Source organism: Lactuca virosa, chromosome 4 (genome assembly GCF_052849685.1).
Source record: "Lactuca virosa cultivar CGN04683 chromosome 4, Lactuca_virosa_CGN04683_v6, whole genome shotgun sequence".
In the NCBI taxonomy this organism is placed as follows: domain Eukaryota; kingdom Viridiplantae; phylum Streptophyta; class Magnoliopsida; order Asterales; family Asteraceae; genus Lactuca; species Lactuca virosa.
In genome coordinates this window covers 374,038,801-374,058,868 of record NC_136429.1, presented here as the reverse complement: position 1 = coordinate 374,058,868, position 20,068 = coordinate 374,038,801, and positions in this window count along the sequence as shown.

Sequence of the window (20,068 nt, the reverse complement as noted above, 5' to 3'; positions counted from 1 at the left end):
TCCACGCAATAAATTCAACGAGCAACAATGGCAGGAGAAATCCCAATAGTGTCTGGAACACTGGAAAAAAGCCCTCTGCGTCCGATGCAGTCACTAGAAGGAGGGCAAACTTCCATTCAGGAAGGTCACGCATCAAATCGCACTGCAGTTTTACAAACGTCATCTAGTTCTGCAGTAAAGACAGCAACAACTCTCACAGAGAGCCTTTGGCGCCCAACAGCCAACATAATTCCACAAGTGGCGATCGTAACCACAATTCCACAAATTATCACAACGCAACAAACAGAGATCCCTGTTTCACAACAACAGTCTCTCCCACTTACCTCCGGCACCGAGACGTGGATCCCGAAACCATTCAACCATAGCTACAATATTCCCCAATGATATACCCGCAAGCCACTATGACAGGTTTGCCCCACATGCCGCTATATGTACAACTGTTGGATTAATGTCTAAGTCCATAACTATAATTGGTAAGACTTGACCTGACCCGGCATGGTCCATTTGGGTTGCATGGCATCATGCATTTGGATAGACTATAATGAGAGAAATAACACTTAAGGTTGGTTAATATATTATAAGTTCTAATATATTAATAAGGTTATTTAATTAGTATTGATCAAGAATTAATTTGGAATTAATTAAGTGATCAAAAGGAGACTAATTAAATATATGGGTTGATTGTGTAAATCATTCATTCTTATATATGTGGGCTTGTGATCCAAGATTCCTTATGTTGGACTAAGTCCATGGGGTGACCCATGGATACTCCATGGAGGTTAAAATCCATGGAGCATAAGGAATGGGTAAAGTTATGAGTTACATGGTGTAACCCTAATAGCCACCATATAAAAGAATCCCATGGCTCAAGAAATCGTGCACTAATGTGTGAGTGTGAGGGCTAGACGATTTCAAGGAGTGTTCAAGTTTTTCTCAAGTTATTCCAAGTGTATTTGGTGTTGTGTGAACCATTTGAGGTGTCACACTTGGGGCACTAGGCACTCAAGCTTCATGAAGACATTCTACATCAAAGAGGTATGTATTCTATCTTGTTATATTTATTATTTTGTATGCTAGATTAGGATAATACCTTGGATGTTCATAATTGTATGTATAATAGAGAAAACATAGATCCAAGGTATTTAGGGTTGCATGTACACTTAGGAGTGTTAGAATGCTCATAAACCAACAGTGGTATCAGAGCGTAGGCTTGTTTTCTTGTTATACTTGCAAAAGTAGCTGAAAAATCGAGTTGGATGCATATATTCGATTGTTTTGGCTGGAATTGGACTAGGAACATTACCCTAAGATGTTTTTGGACTTATAAACTTGTTTTTGATGTGGTAATGGTCATGCTAATCCAATTTCTAAGATAATTGTCATAATTTCAAGATTTGTATTAGTTTGTATGTTCATGCTAATTTCTTGAAGATTGATGATTTGAATTATCTTGTTCTTATGAGGTTTTTAGATTAATAGAAAAGTTGTGTGAAATAGTTGTTTTCAATCCATTTTAATCTAAGAGTTAATTCCAAAGTGTGTTTTTGTAACTTGTCCTCAAGTTATATGAAAAGTCACATTTAAGCATCATAAAACTCATAAAAGTTGGCAAATGTTACAAAATGAAGAGTCTAGTTCTAATTAAATGGTTTTATGACTCCATAACTTGTCCTCATTATGGAGATTCGAGAGTCTCTTCATTAAATTAAAAAAAAAAAGTGTAACCTTAATTAGTTCCATAAGTTACAATAAAAAAAAGGTTATTTTTTTTTATTAATTAGTTTAAAGTCTTCCATAACTTGTCCTCAAGTTATGGACCTTGAAGAGTTTTTTTTTTTTTTTTTTTTTTTAATTAAAACTACTTTAAACTCATAAGTTATGGAATTAATTAGTTTTGAATAGTTTCAAAACTTGCCATCAAGTTTTGGAATTTGAAAAGTTTTCACTTATGAATACTTTAATTCCAAGTTAGCCCTTAGAATTTTAAAAGTTAAAATTCAACCCTTATACTTTATAATATTATAAGTTAATAATATTTATATATATGTATAAGAGTAAAGTCAGTCTTACCGTTAGTAGGCCTCATTCACGAAGCCGGTCTATAAGGGGGGTATAAGGTTACTGCCTATAAAATGGCAGTTTAATGGGTGTCCACTCTCACCCGCCGCTTCCTTGACTGGTGGAGGGTCGTTAGCCGAACGGGTAGAACAAGGACTATAATTCTCCTTTCATTAAAAGTATTAATGATAAATACTAAGTAACTAAACTCTTATTAATACCCAATCTTAGTTACTTAGGAAAATGTGAATTTGGTGCTAACCCATGAAATTACACTTTGCACTTTGCTTAAGTCGTTAGTGGAGCGTGTGTGGTTAACCGGCACACTAACCTGGACTTAACAAGGTAGGCAAAGGGTAACTTAATATTTATCATAGTATCGGTGGAGCGTGTGTGGTTAACCGGCACACTGATTAAGGGGTAAATATTAAGGGTACCAAGTATATTTGCATGGTTATTCACACCTTGTTTTGTGATCCTCGGCATCCCAGTCACAAAACTTGAAGGGCACACTCGAGATTGAAACATGCCTTTGAACAATTCAATGAATCTCAAAGATCTAGGACTTTCAAATCCAATTAAAACCTAATAAATTATTTCGTTTTTCATGGTGGAAATTGGTGAATCGTCATTCACCTAACTTCAAAGATTTTATAGCTTGGATTACGGCATCCCTCTTCTAAGTTATAAAATAGTTTGTTGGGTCCTAGCCTTAATATTTCATATTGGGTGTCATATTAAGGACTTTAAATCAACTATCTTGAATATCTCCCAAAAAGATGTCTGGTCTAGACATTTATGATCTTCCCAAATCTCTTGAAACAAGCTTTCCTAAATGAAGATGATGTCCCATGGATATCATACTTCTTTCACCTCCTCCAATTATTCTCCCTAACCCACAAGTTCCTAAAAAGTTTAAGGTCACTCAAGCCCTATTGGCAAGGCAAGGTCTAGGTGTGATCACATCTTGGAGATGTAGTCACATATTGACAAGCCGGGAGAGTTGGGTGTCAAAGTCTTGAGAAAGTTGGTGGCTCAACTACTTTCTAAGTTACATAGTGAGTTCTTTTGGGAATCCTATGAAACAGACTAAGACAAGACCCTTAATGATCTTACTATTTGCTAAGATCAACTTCCTAAAACGCTATGGACATTGACAATGATGACATTGGATATCCAGTAAAGCTCTCTCTTCCCAATGGAAAGGGATCGGCCATAGTCAACTCTGTTGACCTAGTGGTATAGAGAGAGGCGAAGTCTGAGATAGTCCCATTATCAAGGATCCATAGGTAACTATTGCCAAAGGAAGGGGCATTGGTTACGAAGCTGCCAAATTTACCTAAGGATGTTAAAGTCAATAAGTTTGGCTCTAGTTCAGGTAAAGTCCATTGTCTAACTCTATTAAGTACATGCTGATTCTGATCGCGAAGATGGATTTCAATCGCATGGTTCGGTGATCAGAATTTTGGGCTATTACTTAAGAGTTATGATATTTATATTGCTTAGGAATAGATAACAACAAGGTTTTCATATGGATTGTAAGGATAAGTTTTTCCGCAAAGTTTTAAAATAAAAGAAAAAGGTTTTGATTTTATTTATTTTAAGTATCCTTACAATGGCATTTGTGAAAAGTTGTTGCTTATAAGATTCCATTGATAGCAATATTGGAAAAATGGATTTGATTCTTTCGGTTGTGGTAGTGTCTAATATTATCAAATAAGGAAAGATTTTCATCACCCAAGGTTCAATTGGACCGAAACTTGGAATCATGCAAGTTGTATAGTATGATGAATGAGAACTTTCAGCTTGGAAAATTAAGACTAATTCCTTATGTGAATAAGGAAAGGACTAAGGGATCGAGTACACATTCTTGTGCACTGGTCAAGTCCACCACAAAAGATCAAGAAGACTATTCGTCATGATTTACTTAAGTTCAGTAAATATGGTTACACTTATAAGTTTAAGTATAAGTCTGTAGTATTGGAGAAGTTTCAATGTGAGACAGAACGAATAAGAAGAATCAAAGTATGGCAGAAAGATAAAAGTTTCTCAAATCTGAAAAGATGGGAGAGTACTTTAGTATCATGTTTATGATTATCTTAATGATTAAGATACCATATCACAATTGGTCCTCTAAAGTCAAGAAGAGGAGTCATGAATTGTTGAAATGGTTAAATCAAAAAGATGAGTCATACTTCGTTCCAAAACAATTCTTAGAGTCATACTCCAAGATTGTAACTTGAGTGACATATCTTAAAGAGGGTTTGTTAACACTAGTCAAATGTAAGAGTAAAATGTTATCTACTCTTGTACATTTGAAATTGGTAAGTTGTGATGTTTTGGATAAAACAGAGACCAACTTAGGCCAATTATGTAAAGTGTTAGTCTTGATAAAGAATCCGCACTATCTCTTGAATATTTGACAAGGGAGTCTTATATGTCAAGAGGACAGTGGGAGTCTTAAAGCTCTTGAAAGTTTCAAGACTTAATCAAGAATAAAACCTAAAGTCCTTCACTAGCACACGACTTGAGGTTTATAACCTATCGTGTTGAAATTTTTGTGCCTATTCAAGTTGGCTTTGCATAGGAGTTCTGAGAGTTCTCAATTGGTTGCACAACTACTTGGAAGCAATGGCAGGCACCTGAGCTGCCAAATGGCAAGAATTTAAGATTGCACAAGTTAATCAATATGAGTTTGGATTTGTCACTAACCTTGTCTTGTGATTATGGTTTTGACAAATTCACATGGATAAGAACACATACACTATTAAATCTAAGTGTCATAAGGTTTCTCTCCGATTCATGAAAATGATGGTGAGGAAACACTTTCACTAAGTAGATTTTAGCTAGATAGCAATTGTGATATTTGCATTCTCAAAGTCGTTAGTGGAGCGTGTGTGGTTTACCGGCACACTAACATGGACTTGTGAGAAGTGGCAAAGGTCTAAACAATTGAGACTATGATTACGACATCCATTTTCATAGTTCTAAAATTGTTTAGACACACACGTGAGCTATCTAAGAGAGGTGTATGATTTTGATAAAGTTTTATCAAAACAATCTAGTATCAGAAATCTGAACTTTGGTAAGAAAGTCAGCTGATTTCTGAGTACATGTCAAAGCTAGTAGGAGCATAAGTGTTATGCTAATAATCATCATGTTAGTGGGAGCATGATAATTATGACAAAGGTTGCAAGTTAGCAATGTTAATTATAGAAAACAAAAGTTTCAATTCGTGAGGTTGCAGGGGTTGAAAAAGTTGTTTTGCTATAATTAAGGGAGAGGAAATTATACTTCATTTAAATTCTAAAAGCTTAGATTGAGATTTTAATCGTATTTATATGAATTTCATGTTGGAATGGCTCAACATAAGGAAATTCTATATATGGGTCCATTATTTGCGTTCTAAAACTCGATTATGATTACGGCATCCCTTTTCATAATCTAAATTTTGAGAACTTGGCAAATTGAAATGGAAATATTATAGCAAAAGACTGGTTTAGTCTTTATGTGAGACATCATGAATCGTGTCCCATATGCTTCGGATATAGGATCGATTACATGTGCTATATTCATCCTTTCTAAAATTTTCCAAATGCCTGGGGCATTATGAAGGGAAAAGGTCTAGAATTGGATATGACTAAAATGATTAAGCAATTGTCGAGGACAATCTAAGGTTTACCAAAGATTGGTTGCTCAAGGACAGTTGGAAGTATAATGTTAATTCTGGAAGGACCATATTGACATAATCTGTAAGGAGGCAACTCTTGTTCAGAAGTGATAGTCAAAATGGAATATGGAAATGTTTCAAAGTTAGAAATTATTCAATCTGTGTAAGATTAGGAAACTTAATGAAAGAATGATGTTTCCAAGGAGCTGATCTCCTTTGGAATGCTATGTAATGATTGTTGTCAAGTCTTTCTGACTTCGTGCATAATCATTAAGAGGATCAATGCATATAAGTTTAGAATCTAACAGATTTCAGTAAATGGCATGAATTTGGAGTTCTTGCATTTGCAGTAAGGATTTGGGACTGTGAAAAGAGGATCATTGGAGTGATGTTCAATTGATCTATTTTACAAAGTAAAGATCATAGACAAACATAGTATGCATACTTGGTGTATGGCATGACTAGTGTTTAGAAAACATAGTGTACATGCTTGGAGCATGGGACAACTATTGTTTTAAATTCAAGTATAAAGTTGATAAAACCGAAACAATGAATAATGAGTAATCAGTATGGTGATCAATAAAACTGTTTATTTATATTCATAAGGTTTGATACCATATTTGATTCATTTATTCTTGTGTTTCACTTTGCATGTTTTGACTTCCAGAATAACTAAGTCGCTCTTCCTGAATGATTAAGTTATTCAAACCATCCACAGTCGGTCATATGTTGGAAGTAGATATGAATCAAGACTGTCATGGGTTGGTTTGTAGAGGTCCAAGTTGGTGGACAAAAGTGGTGCTACAACACTCATGAGTGCTCATAAGTTCTGAGTATTGGATTCAACCTGCGCTCATTTGAATCACTTCATGGATTTTATCACGAGTGATCATGCGACGATAATATCTTATATTCTTCAAACCTAGAGATATGAGTTGTTACTATGAGTTGGTTATACATTGATTGCACGAAAACGCATTGGTAACTCGATGTTATAAAACGTGCCTTTGTGTATGATTCAACAAGTAGTAGAACAAGCCATATGAGTCGAAGTTTATCCATTCCTTTTACCTTCGGGATAAAAGTGATATATGTGGGCCCCTCGATGATTTAGCGTTGACACATGTGAGTGCTTGGCCAAGCCAGGACTGATTTGATTTGTTAAATCAGTCAGTCATCATAAATCAAAAATCAGGAAACAACAAATGGACAGAGAGAATGATTATAATCCATGTCTCAGTCCATATGATATCTAGAATGGAGGAATATATGATCTCTTATCTAATGGACAAGTCATTGACAAAGGTCAGAGTTCATCGACAAGGTTAGAGTTCGACAGAAGCTTTTGAGAGCTACGATTGCTGATCGGTTCCTGAAGTCATACGCAATAATAGTTTTAGACTTATCCAAGTGCGAGACTGTTGGATTAATGTCTAAGTCCATAACTATAATTGGTAAGACTTGACCCGACCCGGCATGGTCCATTTGGGTTGCATGGCATCATGCATTTGGATAGACTATAATGAGAGAAATAACACTTAAGGTTGGTTAATATATTATAAGTTCTAATATATTAATAAGTTTATTTAATTAGTATTGATCAAGAATTAATTTGGAATTAATTAAGTGATCAAAAGGAGACTAATTAAATATATGGGTTGATTGTGTAAATCATTCATTCTTATATATGTGGGCTTATGATCCAAGATTCCTTATGTTGGACTAAGTCCATGGGGTGACCCATGGATACTCCATGGAGGTTAAAATCCATGGAGCATAAGGAATGGGTAAAGTTATGAGTTACATGGTGTATCCCTAATAGCCACCATATAAAAGAATCCCATGGCTCAAGAAATCGTGCACTAATGTGTGAGTGTGAGGGCTAGACGATTTCAAGGAGTGTTCAAGTTTTTCTCAAGTTATTCCAAGTGTATTTGGTGTTGTGTGAACCATTTGAGGTGTCACACTTGGGGCACTAGGCACTCAAGCTTCATGAAGACGTTCTACATCAAAGAGGTATGTATTCTATCTTGTTATATTTATTATTTTGTATGCTAGATTAGGATAATACCTTGGATGTTCATAATTGTATGTATAATAGAGAAAACATAGATCCAAGGTATTTAGGGTTGCATGTACACTTAGGAGTGTTAGAATGCTCATAAACCAACTACAACAACCACCGATCCTCAACATGTTTGTAAAACACACCCCAGTTTCAATCCCTGCACTGTCCCAACCGCAAACCATAGGTGGCCAGATCTCGACAAGCCAGGGATCTGACTCTTATGGATCCAACATTCAATTCCCAGTACAATCCGAGTTTCATCCCTTCATGGCAGCAGCTCAACCGTTTAATCCATATGCGCAACCGTATACAGGAGCAAGCCCACATATGGCTCCTCCGGCAAGGCAATATGGAATCCAACAATTTGGTCCGACGCCAAATCTACCGCAACATCAGTCGTACATCTTGCCAGCGGCCATGCATAACCAGATGTATGCAAGCCCATACTAAATGCAACAACACATGGCTTATGGAGGGATGTCATACTCATACATGGACAACCCCATGCGAAGCGCTAGCTCTAATTTCATCCATGAGCTGCTGCAGTACGAGATTCAGCACATGACGATGATCCCAAACATGCCCAAATACGACGGTACCACAGACCCAGACGACCACATTGACAATTATGAATGCACGATGACATCCCTTAAGATGGATCGTCACTTCACCTGCACTTATTTTCCTTGCACCCTAACCATAAATGCAGGCAAGTGGTTCAAGTCTCTGAGGTCGGGCAGCATCTCCAGTTTTGAGCAGCTGAAATACCTTTTCCTCAACAATTTCATGCAGTTGAGGAAAGGCAAGAGGGACGTTAATTCTGTAATGGCAAGCAAGAAGCGAAAGGGGGAATCGATTCGTGAGTATTATGATCGATTCATGCTGGCCACCTTGAATGTTCCAGGACATGAAGAGTTCCTGGTAACAGGCGCTTTCGCCCAAGGCTCCCGGGGCCCCTATCGAAGAAGATGCAGGGAACTGTCCCTAGATCCCGGGACGAACTCAAGTTTCGTGTTGAAAAATAGCTAAGGAAAATCGAAGGGGAAGAGCGAAAGGAGGCCAATATCAAAGCTATAGCCAATGCATATGTCAGGCAGGAGGAGGCGGTGTCGCGGCCAATCTCGGCCCAGCAAGAAAGGCAAGATGGCGACCAGCAGCGACATAATCATCACTCCCGACACATGTCTAGAAGGTATAGACCATTCAACAGTGACGATAGCAAAAGCGGTCATACCGATGTTCTTGCAATCAACAAGGCTCCATCCAAGGAGAAAAAAGACAAGCCCAAGTTCTATGAGTATCATAAAAGCAAAACTCACGATACCAACGAGTGTATAGTGCTGAAAAGGGAGATTGATGAGAAACAACTAGTTGGAAACGTATTTGATATAGCAAAAGACCTCAGGTCAAAATTCAACGAGGATAAACACCAGCCCAAAAATCAAAAGGATGGAGGAAAAAACCGCGAAAAAAGGGCGGAGATACTTACCATCACCGGGCCCCGCCCATACAGCAATCACCAAAGCCGATATACAAATATAGGGCCACACCACCAAAACATCCTCAACATAGCATTCTCAGTAAATGACCCAGGCCAAAACATTGGGACCCCAATGATCCATTGCACATCACCGGCTTTGTTAGTCAACACCGTGTAGAACAAGTTTACATCAACAACGGAAGCAGAGTCAACGTGATCTACGAGCACTGCCTTCGTCAACTGCCAATCGAATGGAAAGAGTACCTCCAGCCACCGTGCCAGGGCCTGCTAGTTGGCTTCACTGGTCACCGCATTTGGCCAACGAGAACAGACAGACTCCCGTTCACATTGGTTAGTCATGACGAGGTAAAGGAGATAACAAGGGTGCTTGAATTATCGGTTGTCGATTGCCTGGCAGAGCACAACATTCTCCTAGGCCGGCCTGCGCTTTTCCAGTTGCAAGCAACTCCATCTACTCTCCACGGTGTTCTCAAATTCAGCACGAGTGACGGGTCAGCAACGGTAGTAGCGACCAAGCCGGAAATTGGGCGTGATGCCCAACGATGAGCAAGGCAAGAAACCCAATCGCGTCAAAACGAAGGTCGCCAAAAAAGAGAAGGCCCACAAAGGAGATCTGCCGTGGCACAAGTGTCAGTCCACGAGACCAGGAAAAGACGGCGAGATGTGTTCAGTCGACTCACAACATCTCTCCCACAAGAGGGAACTAATGTCGACCCAAGGAACGCTCAGCCAAAATACAGAGTGACAAGCACACGGCGAGGAAACGCTGGCCCACAGGCAAAGGCACCTGCCTGGCCCATAACTGACAACCAGACAATGCCCAGCAAAAGAACAATTCGGGCTCCAGAGCAAATCTTAGACGATGTTAGACATGGACCAAAGCTCCTCAGAACAGAGGGTGCAAGCGCAAGAAACAACAACGGAGGTGGAATGCTGTTATTTTTAACGCGCAGAGTTTGCCATAGAAGAGCGCCATCAAGGGCCCCCGGTAAGCAAAACAGCATATCCAGTGACAGCGGGAAATGCAAGGAGGATAGGCGTGCGGAAACGCACAGATGGTACTCTCACTCGGCCAAGGGGAGGCGCTTCCTACGATCGCAGCATGCATCGGGTCGCAAAGAAAAACAGGCGAGAGCACCCCCAGGGTACAAGAAACGAAACATAACTCCCCCGTCGGGCCCCACTGGGGGAAATGAGATGAAGCCCCAACCTATGAAGATCCACCTACATCAGGTGTAGAAAAGACGTCACCGCCCAACAAGAAGTATGGCCCAACTCCGCACAGGATAGCCATACTTCAGGTACCAAAGCAAAGACCGGGCACATACCTTGACACTTAGACATTCAGATTCTATTGTCCCATGTCTTTCTTTTTTCCATCCAGAAATAATATAATTTACATTTTGAAAAAACTTTCCAGAATTATGTATTGCAAAAACACAAAGTATAGAGGTTGTGCATATTTTCCAAGTAGCAACAACGGCTGATCACCTATGTTACTTGAGCAAAATCTATGCAAGAATGCAAGCGTAGGTCTTTAAAGAGTCATAATCTTTACCTAAAATATGCCAATGACATCTCAGAGCTGAAAATGTGTAAATGGCACAGAACGAGGGGTTGTAAAAGATTCATAACCTTTCCCACTGAGAATTGAACAACAAAGGTCTTGAGATGACGATCTCAGCCAATGTGTTGGTAGCTAAACCATGCAGTATAGACAACAACATTGACTACTATTTCACGGCTTAATACCATAAGCCTAATTAAACATGCAAGTCAGAGGAACATAGCTCAGTAGTAGCAGCTATGCGACATCTGAAGCACACATTATCAGATTAAAGCAAACCCTAGAACAAAGGGAATGTGCAAAAACGAATTACAATAGAATAACCCGTCCTCAGAGATACCACAAGAAAATTCAAAGCATGTGCATACATACAAAAAAAAAGAGGGAAAGAGAACACTTCCATGCCAAATAAGAAACAGAAAACACAGTTTATGGTTATTAACAACCAGTGTTTTACACTATGCACATAGTACATAGAAAAGCAGCTACATTATAGAACGAACAAAAGGGGCAGACACAAATAAGCCCTCGGAGTCTAAGGAAGAACCTCCCGGGCTCAGCTTGCCACAAAACTGAAAGAAGCCATCATAATCTAACTCCCCTAAATGGAAAAGGCCAGCAAAATCCGTCTCGGCAAAGGATGTAAGGGCAGTGTCTACCTCCTTGGCCCTGCTCGCCACTTGGCCAGGACCCAGGGCTTCGTATTTATCGGAAGATGTGGAACAACCACTCTGTTTCCTCCCCTTCTCAAACCCAAGGGCTTCACAAGCCTCGCGAACATCCTGGACCCCTTTGGCGAACTCAGCGCGCTCGATGACTCTGTCAATCACACGAACCACCCCCTTCTCTAACACCGATTGTAAACTACCTCGAGCAACGACAACTTCAACACGAGATCGAGCCAGATGATGTTGACACCTGGCCAGTCTGCTCTCCAGCACATCCTTCTCTCGAGTGAGAGAGCTCACTTGACCTTCAAGGAGTTCTATTTGGCTCTCTAAAGTGGCCGCATGCTCCTCCAGAATGGCCTTCTCGCATGACATAATGCAGTTCTGTCAGAAAGAATATGACGCTCAGCCTCTGCATCATGGACCTCATTCTTTAGGTTGGCGATGGTACTGTGCAAAAATCTCAACTGCACTTCGTTCACACCGTCTCGGCAAATCCGGTTGGCAGCAGCAACCATCAGAGCAGAAGCCTGCGCCGCAGCATAATGCAGGTCGTCAGCCACACGAGCCCCCGATTGACCCGTAAGAAACTCCATCGTGGATGGAGGATGAGCACTGCTGCTCCATTCCTGGGCGGTAGCGTCCTCCGATAGTAAGGACTCTTTCCTGTTCCGCCTGCACCGCTCGTGCTTCCATGGCAAATAGTTGTTGTCGTAGTGCGGCAGCCTCAGCCTCCGGAGAACGATCCTCTCTTACGGGATTTCCTGGTGGGGCGGGGTGGTTCTGTGGTGTCTCGCCAGTAGGTGGTGTGACGGAGGCTTCGTCTGTGCCTTCTTCTTCCTCCATATCGTCATAGGTCCCATCAAACTCGTAGTCTGTGTCTGTGTACTCGTCGGGTCCAACGCCGTGTGCTCTCCCTTGCTCTTCCCCCAGGTCGTCCTCAATCATCCCATGGGCCACCAAGACCTGATGAAACTGGATGCCCTGATGCTCCTCTTCCATGGTGACTGTGAGGCGGAACACATAATTAGGTATATGAATAAGCTATTATTAATCCTAAAATATTCTTAGTTGTTATTTCTTCTTGATTAACAATAGGGTATGCCTTGGGTTTACTGACCATCGCAATCGTTCCAGGGCATGTGATAGTTGCATTACGAAGAAATGTAGTTGATCAGGCTACATTCATCCCTGATACAACTATGAACATTCCTGGCTTAACCGGGATGTCAGGTTCTCCTAATCGTTTTATTCGATTTGTTATTGTGTTCATTTTTCTAAGTAGCACAAATAAGAGTGTTTATTGGTATATTTTATTTGTTTTGTTCAGAGTTATTTAGTCCCTCTATGGATTTATACTTGCATATCAATGTGTGGTTAGATATGCTAGTTCACTATAAACAGAGCTCTGATACCAACCTGTCACACCCCCGAACCAGACGGCGGAAACGTCCGAGGGCTCGCGTGACTTAAATTGAAATATCATCACAATGAATATATATGAAACATAACACATGCATCACCAACCATTACATAGTACAACTGGCATTGTTTACATCAAGTACAAGGTTTACATTACATGATTCCAAAATATAAAGAGTTTGGTGATTAGCAATTACGAAAGTACTTTCAATACACCGGATGCTTCCTTGCCTAACGATTACCTGAGAATACAAGTTATTTTGAAAACGGTCAACATATATAATGTTTGTGAGTTCATAAGTGTGTTTGATGTAAAGCAGTTTATGTCATTTGTAAAACCCAGAAAATCCGATATTTTATGTATTAAAACTTTTCTTGAAAATGTGGTGATGATCCTGTAAGTATATGCGTGAATGATTTCAAAACGTGAATAAATGAGAAGTTTTGCATTATAGTTTTTGAAAGTACAAATGAGTAAGATTGGTTTCCCCGGAAAACCCGATGTCTTCCGATAAAAAAAATTATGATTATATTTGCTTTCTTGAATCGTTACATCGAATGAATATGATTTCCCTTTATTAATGATGTCGGATTTCTACGTGAGTCGTTATAACCATGCATGATAATGACTAGTTCGTCTGTCTTGGTATTCTAATGAACACCGAAATTTGATCTTAAGACTTTGTCACCCTAGACTGGCCGAGTCTAACTGTAGCGAACAGCTTAGGTGTGGGGGAGTCACCCCCGTATAGATCTATACACAAACTCTCGCTCGCCCTCCAGGAGACTTTGATTACAACTACAGACTACGACCGACACTTATTGGTGTCACCCGTTATTACTCACTCAATCCACATGAATTTGATTAACCTTGATTAATGATCTAATTTTATTTCACTTGAAGAGAAGGTAAGCCTAACAGACGAGGAGAAGAGGACTACTAGGCGCTACTAATTTCGTATGTTATTTAAGGCTGTCGAGTATACGAAAAGCACGCTGGGCCATTTCGCATATGATTTATTTGGACCATACTAGTAATGCTAATGGGCCACTGAGGCCCAATAGCATGTAAAAACCATTGAGGGTCCTTTAAGCATGTAATTGGGTCACAAGAGGCCCAATAACATGTATTATTTATGTTGGGCCCAAAAGCCATGTTAATGAGTCACAAAGGCCCATTAAGCATGATTAGAATCTCTCAAGCCCAACCATTTGAACGTTTACTTGTTTTGCATAGAACTAATGTTGCGAGTTGTTTAATCGATATGTCGTATAAATCACGAATTTGTTTTATAACGATTTATAGATTTATAAAATAGTTATTTTTCTATTTACAACCCATAAGTTATAAAGTTTTGTATATTTTGACCCAATTATTATTATTATCAACATAATTGACCAAAAACATTAGTTTTACCTATTCAACCCCTTATTTTGTAAACTTGGCATTTTTTGCCCTTTTTATAAAAAAATGACATTTTAGGTCCTTGAACCATTTTTCTTGACATCTTTGACCCAAACACTTATTTAAATAATGTTTTAAGCCCAAAAGTAAATTTTAGAAAGTTTCAACCCTTTAGTTAAAAGATTTGCATTTAGTCCACCTTTTTCGCAATTTGTACACTTTTTACCCAAAATCCAAAATCTTTGCATTTTCAATCCTTTTTAACAAATATGATCATTTTAAACCCCAGAAATAGATTTATTTACCTTTCTACCCACTGTTTTGAGAAATTTACCATTTCAGCCCCCTTAAATCCATTTTTTTCGCAACTTTGAGCCTATGGGCCGAAAAGCCCAAAATTTAGCCCAATAAGCCACAAATTTCATTTTTAGTCCTTTGAAAAACATAATGTTCATAGAAATTTCCATTTTAACTGCTTTGGCATTTTGAACCTTGTAAAAACCGTAAATGACAACTTTTTCCCAAACTTTTGTTTATTTGACAAAAATAGTCCAATAATGAGTTTTATGTTGTAGTGTGTTATTTTAAAGCTTGTATATTAGTTTATCTTGAAATGTTAAGTGAAATATGACCTAGATCATATTTTTCCTTCTTGAACTATATATCTCGAAATATCTTTCATTTTTAGCACATATATACCACAAAAACACAAGAAATCACACATAACATACAAATACACATAGATCTTCACATTTTATTTGCATTCTCCCCCATAAAACATATGAAAACCGAAAATAGAGGGGTATGAACTCACCTTAGGTTTGTGGGTTCGGTTTTGAAGAAAGGAAATGGAAGAGTTTGGTCCTAGCAACTTCCTTGAGTAGATCTCGAACTCAAGAAGATTTCTAAGAGTATAAACACCAATAACTTTGTGTAAAGGAATGATCTAACAAGAGAGTGAAGTTATGAAGCTTGGATTTGTAAATACTTACCAAAGATTGACAACACTTGACGAAGACTCTTGAATCCAAGCCAAATTTTCGAGAATTTCTTGAAGGAAGGAAGGAGATGGCCTTAGAGAGAAATGGAGAGAATTTTTGTGTAGTGTGTGTGTGTTGTGTGTCTTCGGCTGAAACAAGAAGAGGGGAGAGGGGAGAGAGTGAGATGAGTTGACATGCATGGGAATATAAGAATGATGCATGGATACCCCATGTATAATTATGAGGTGGCACCATTAAAAGTCAACTCTCATTTATCCATTCTTTTATATATATATATATATATATATATATATATATATATATATATATATATATATATATATATATATTGTTTTACTTGGGCCGAAATAGGCTAAGGAAGAAATCACTTTGGCCCATTCTTGCCTTGGCTCGAGTTCATGAGGCCCATAAGGAAAACTTACGGCCCATTGGGCCCTTAGGGTAGCTCACGGCCCAATTTTTGTATAAGAGAATGGATTTGGGTCCATTAAAGCTAATTGGATTAGTTATGGCCCAATAAGGCCCAATAAGGAAATCCTTGTCCATAATGGACTTAAACCGAGATTTCTAGGGTTTCCAACTTTACTTGATGAATCTAAGTTTGAATGTGCTTCCATAGGTTGAATTTCAAGCATAACATGAATTAGGGTTTACGAGTTTACAGTAGATAATATTTACAAGAGTACATAATTTCCTAGCTAGAATGCTAGTTGTGACACAACGTCAGATGTCCATCTCAAAGCAATAATGAGGTCCTTATCGCCTTTGAACTCAAGAGGATTCATATTATTGAACTCTCGATACTACATTGTTCCACCTATCTGAAGACCTATAGCAGATACAACTGCAGTGATTGCAGCAGTGGCAACAACATGAATGACGGTGGCATAACGCCCGTTAAACTCATCAATCAGCAAGGTCTTGACTGACCCAAACAACTCTAGAATCGCCTCTCTGGTCGCCATAGCCACCTCGGCAGCAATGATCCCATAAATCTCCTCATCACTCATACTCGTCCCCTCCAGGTAGCTAGTGCCTGATCCTGATCGTCTGATACACATCGTACTAAAACATACAACACAAAGGTCAAACATCAATACATAGTAGCCTCGAGATTCCTTTTGATTCTCATACGGATCGTGTGCTTTCAATAGTATGGGCCTGTACTACCTTCCACACCTATCCGTAGTCAACTCAGAGTTCATCTTAAGGCCATAAGTCACTAGACTACACCATCCCAAGGTGTACTAACACCCACCTGCTCCTAAGAGCTGCATCTACCTTCCTATGCGCTCCTCTTAGAATTTTCTTCAATCATGTTTCCGCACCACCGGTTGCCTTTATAAATGCAAGTTGTAGACAATACAGGATTAGATACATTGTCAAATAAATGAATCTACCATAATCCCACAACCAAACAAGGAACATGGAGTAAGGCTAAGTCACTTATTCTAAGGCTAAATAATCCTAATTGTATACAACCACACAACATTCACTTATCAATTCACATAATCAAATAGCAGATAACAAGCAAATCCCTAGGCTATATAAGATCATGAGCTTGGGTTGCAGCTGCTGTCACGTCATGATAGCCATCCCGAATACACCTTCATGCAATTGGCATACCATGCCGTGGTGCTCAATTCATCACGTAAGGATTTTTGATCATTCTAAACCCTCAACCGATCTATGTTGGAAAATGGGTGTTACACTAACTATGTAATATTTTAAAATTATAAGGACTAAAAGTAATAAAATCCAAAGTTATTACAAAGTTATCAATGAATTTAGATGTTTTGAAAAAAGAAAATTAGCTTACAATGGTAACTATCTTTTTGTTTTATTCATATTTATGTAATTTTTTTTGTATATATTTGACCATCAAACATGTTAAATATGTTTATATGTTATTATTGTTACCGTCTATCTTTGATTATAATGGTAATATGAAAACACATTTAATAATTTTCATGGTTAAATGTATAAAAAATGTTTAAATATAAACAAAATAAAAAGATAATTATCAAGTCAATTTCGGTAAGTTCTAATTTTAGAAACCAAAAGGACCATTTATGTTACTTTATCAAAAAGATATTAAAAAATAACATAATCATTCTGTTCTAAAGTGTATTACATTTATGTGACATAGTATCATATTTTTGTGGTTAATAATTAAATGGGATATTGTAAATAATTTACTTTATTATATTTTTTTTATCAAATCATGTATGTACATATATTTTAAATTAAAGAAAATAATGAGTGTGAGCTACAGTAAAAAACCAAGGGTGTCGTCACTTTTCCACTACAAAACAAGATACCCTTGGCCTGTCTTATCACCCTCTACTCCATATGCGCACCAGGTCACTTCAACTTCCCTTAACGTACACCGTATCTCTACGTGTACTCTTATCTTACGCCGCACCATCATTGCATAAAGTCGTTGACCTTTGCCAGCGGCATCCCCACGGTTTCCCGTTTGTTTGGGAACGGGAGTGAAATTTCACGCGCGCTTCAAGGAGCGTAAGAGAAATGGTTGGGGGTTTTTTGAATGATTGCGGGAAAGATACTGTAAACGTAATGTGGCTGGGGATGTTGCCCTCTTTTTCTGGTAAAAACGAGGAGCATGTTTAACTCAATTTCATTTAACTATGCCTCAAAATAAGATGACCCTTGTTTATCATCTAATAAAAAATTAAATATCAACGGACTTTTAATACAGCGGTATCAGGTGTTGTCCTTTTTATTTGAGGTTGATGGTTCAAATTCTGTTGTGAACATAGATAGATTTAAGGAGTAGTTTAAAAATATAGTAGGTTTGCCGTGTCAAAAAAAAATTAATTAATTAATTATCCTTTTTTATGTAATAAAATTATATTGTATGAAATATGTAATTATATCTTAATGAATAATCAAAGTTTGCATTTTTTTTGTTTGTAAATTATTTAACCAAATGAACTATGGTTGTTAATTTGTATAAGTCGTAAATATTGGTAAAAACTTTTTATATAAATTGATAAAAAAAATTGATAATGAACTATGGTTGTTAATTTGTATAAGTCGTAAATATTGGTAAAATCTTTTTATATAAATTGATAAAAAAAATTGAATATTGTTGTATAAAAAAGAGAAAATTCCACAAAAGTCATAAAAGTTACATAAAAATTCAATTTTGACATTGCGCTATTTTTTTGTGTTAAATTTTATATTATTCGTTTAACAATTTGTTACAATACTATCTACTTAACCGATCAAGCAATTAGTTTGTTGAAATGACAGGATTTTGTATCAATTTTGATGACATGACATGTATGACATGTTTTCTGACATTGTATTCTGCTGACGTGACACTATTTGTTGATATCATATTCTAGTGTCAAAATAAAAAAAAATAATTAAAATATAGTGATTTTTGCGAAAATTATCGAAAATATAATATCTGTAAAGTTTGTAAAGTTTTTAAAATATAATGACTTTCCTAAAATATTTCAAATATAATGACTTTTGTGATATTTATCTAAATAAAATGATTTTTTTAAAAAAAAAATATAAGATAAAAAATACATTTAAAATGAACTTACCATCTAAAAATACATATGTTCATAAAGCTTATTACACATTATTTTTTATACAAAGAATTATATATTTATTTGAGTAAATAAAAGTTTTGGTCATTGTAGTTTGGTCAGTTTCGTATTTTCAGTCTAATCTTTAAAAATTTGATAAGATGTGTCCCTATGGTTTATACAAATTGCAGTGCATATCCTTAGTCCATTTAAAATGACCATTTTACCCATACTGTTATATTTTTGTTTTTTCTTATATATATATATATATATATATATATATATATATATATATATATATATATATATATATATAGGTTTATGCAAAAACATAAATATTTTGCGAAAATGTGAAAACGTATTTTATCTTATAAAAATAAAACACATGTACTTTAGAAACTAAATTTATTGTCGCTTACATTTTATTTTATTTATTTATTTTATTTTATAATTTATATTATTTTTGAAAATTTATTCAAATATATTTTTTTTAATGTTACTTATATTTGGATCCTTTAAACGTTTTTGGCGTTCTTTTTGAATAACCTTTCGAGTTTTTTTTTTTTTTTTTTTTTCTTTTTTTTTTTTTTTTTTTTGTTCAAAGATATTTTTTAATGTTTTTTTGATCTTTTTTTTCTATTTTTATAAATCTTTTTATAAATAATTTTGGTATAAAAATATACAAAAGTTTGTTAAAGTGACTATGATTAACACATAAATTACTTACTTTAATAGAGTTATTGTATAGGCTAACCGGAATTCGAAACGAATGTCAATGGCTTCGAGTTCAATTTTTTTAGTTTTAGAAATTTTTTTACATTTTGTTATGAATGACAAATACTAATCATAATTTATATAACTCAAACACATGTGTCAATGTTTTCGAGTTCATTTTTTATTTTTAGAAATTTTATTTGTTTTCGAGTTAGATGGTTTCCAATTAGCTATTATATAACTTGAAACTCGTTTCCAAATTTTGGTTAGCCTATTTGTTAATTTTGTTTAAAAAAATAATTTTATACATAATCGATGTTAATAATATTCACATTTAACAAACCTTTTTACATTTTTTACAAAAAATATTTTAAAAAATTTAAACAAACAAATGTCAAAAAAAAAATTGTATTCAACCAACATGTCAA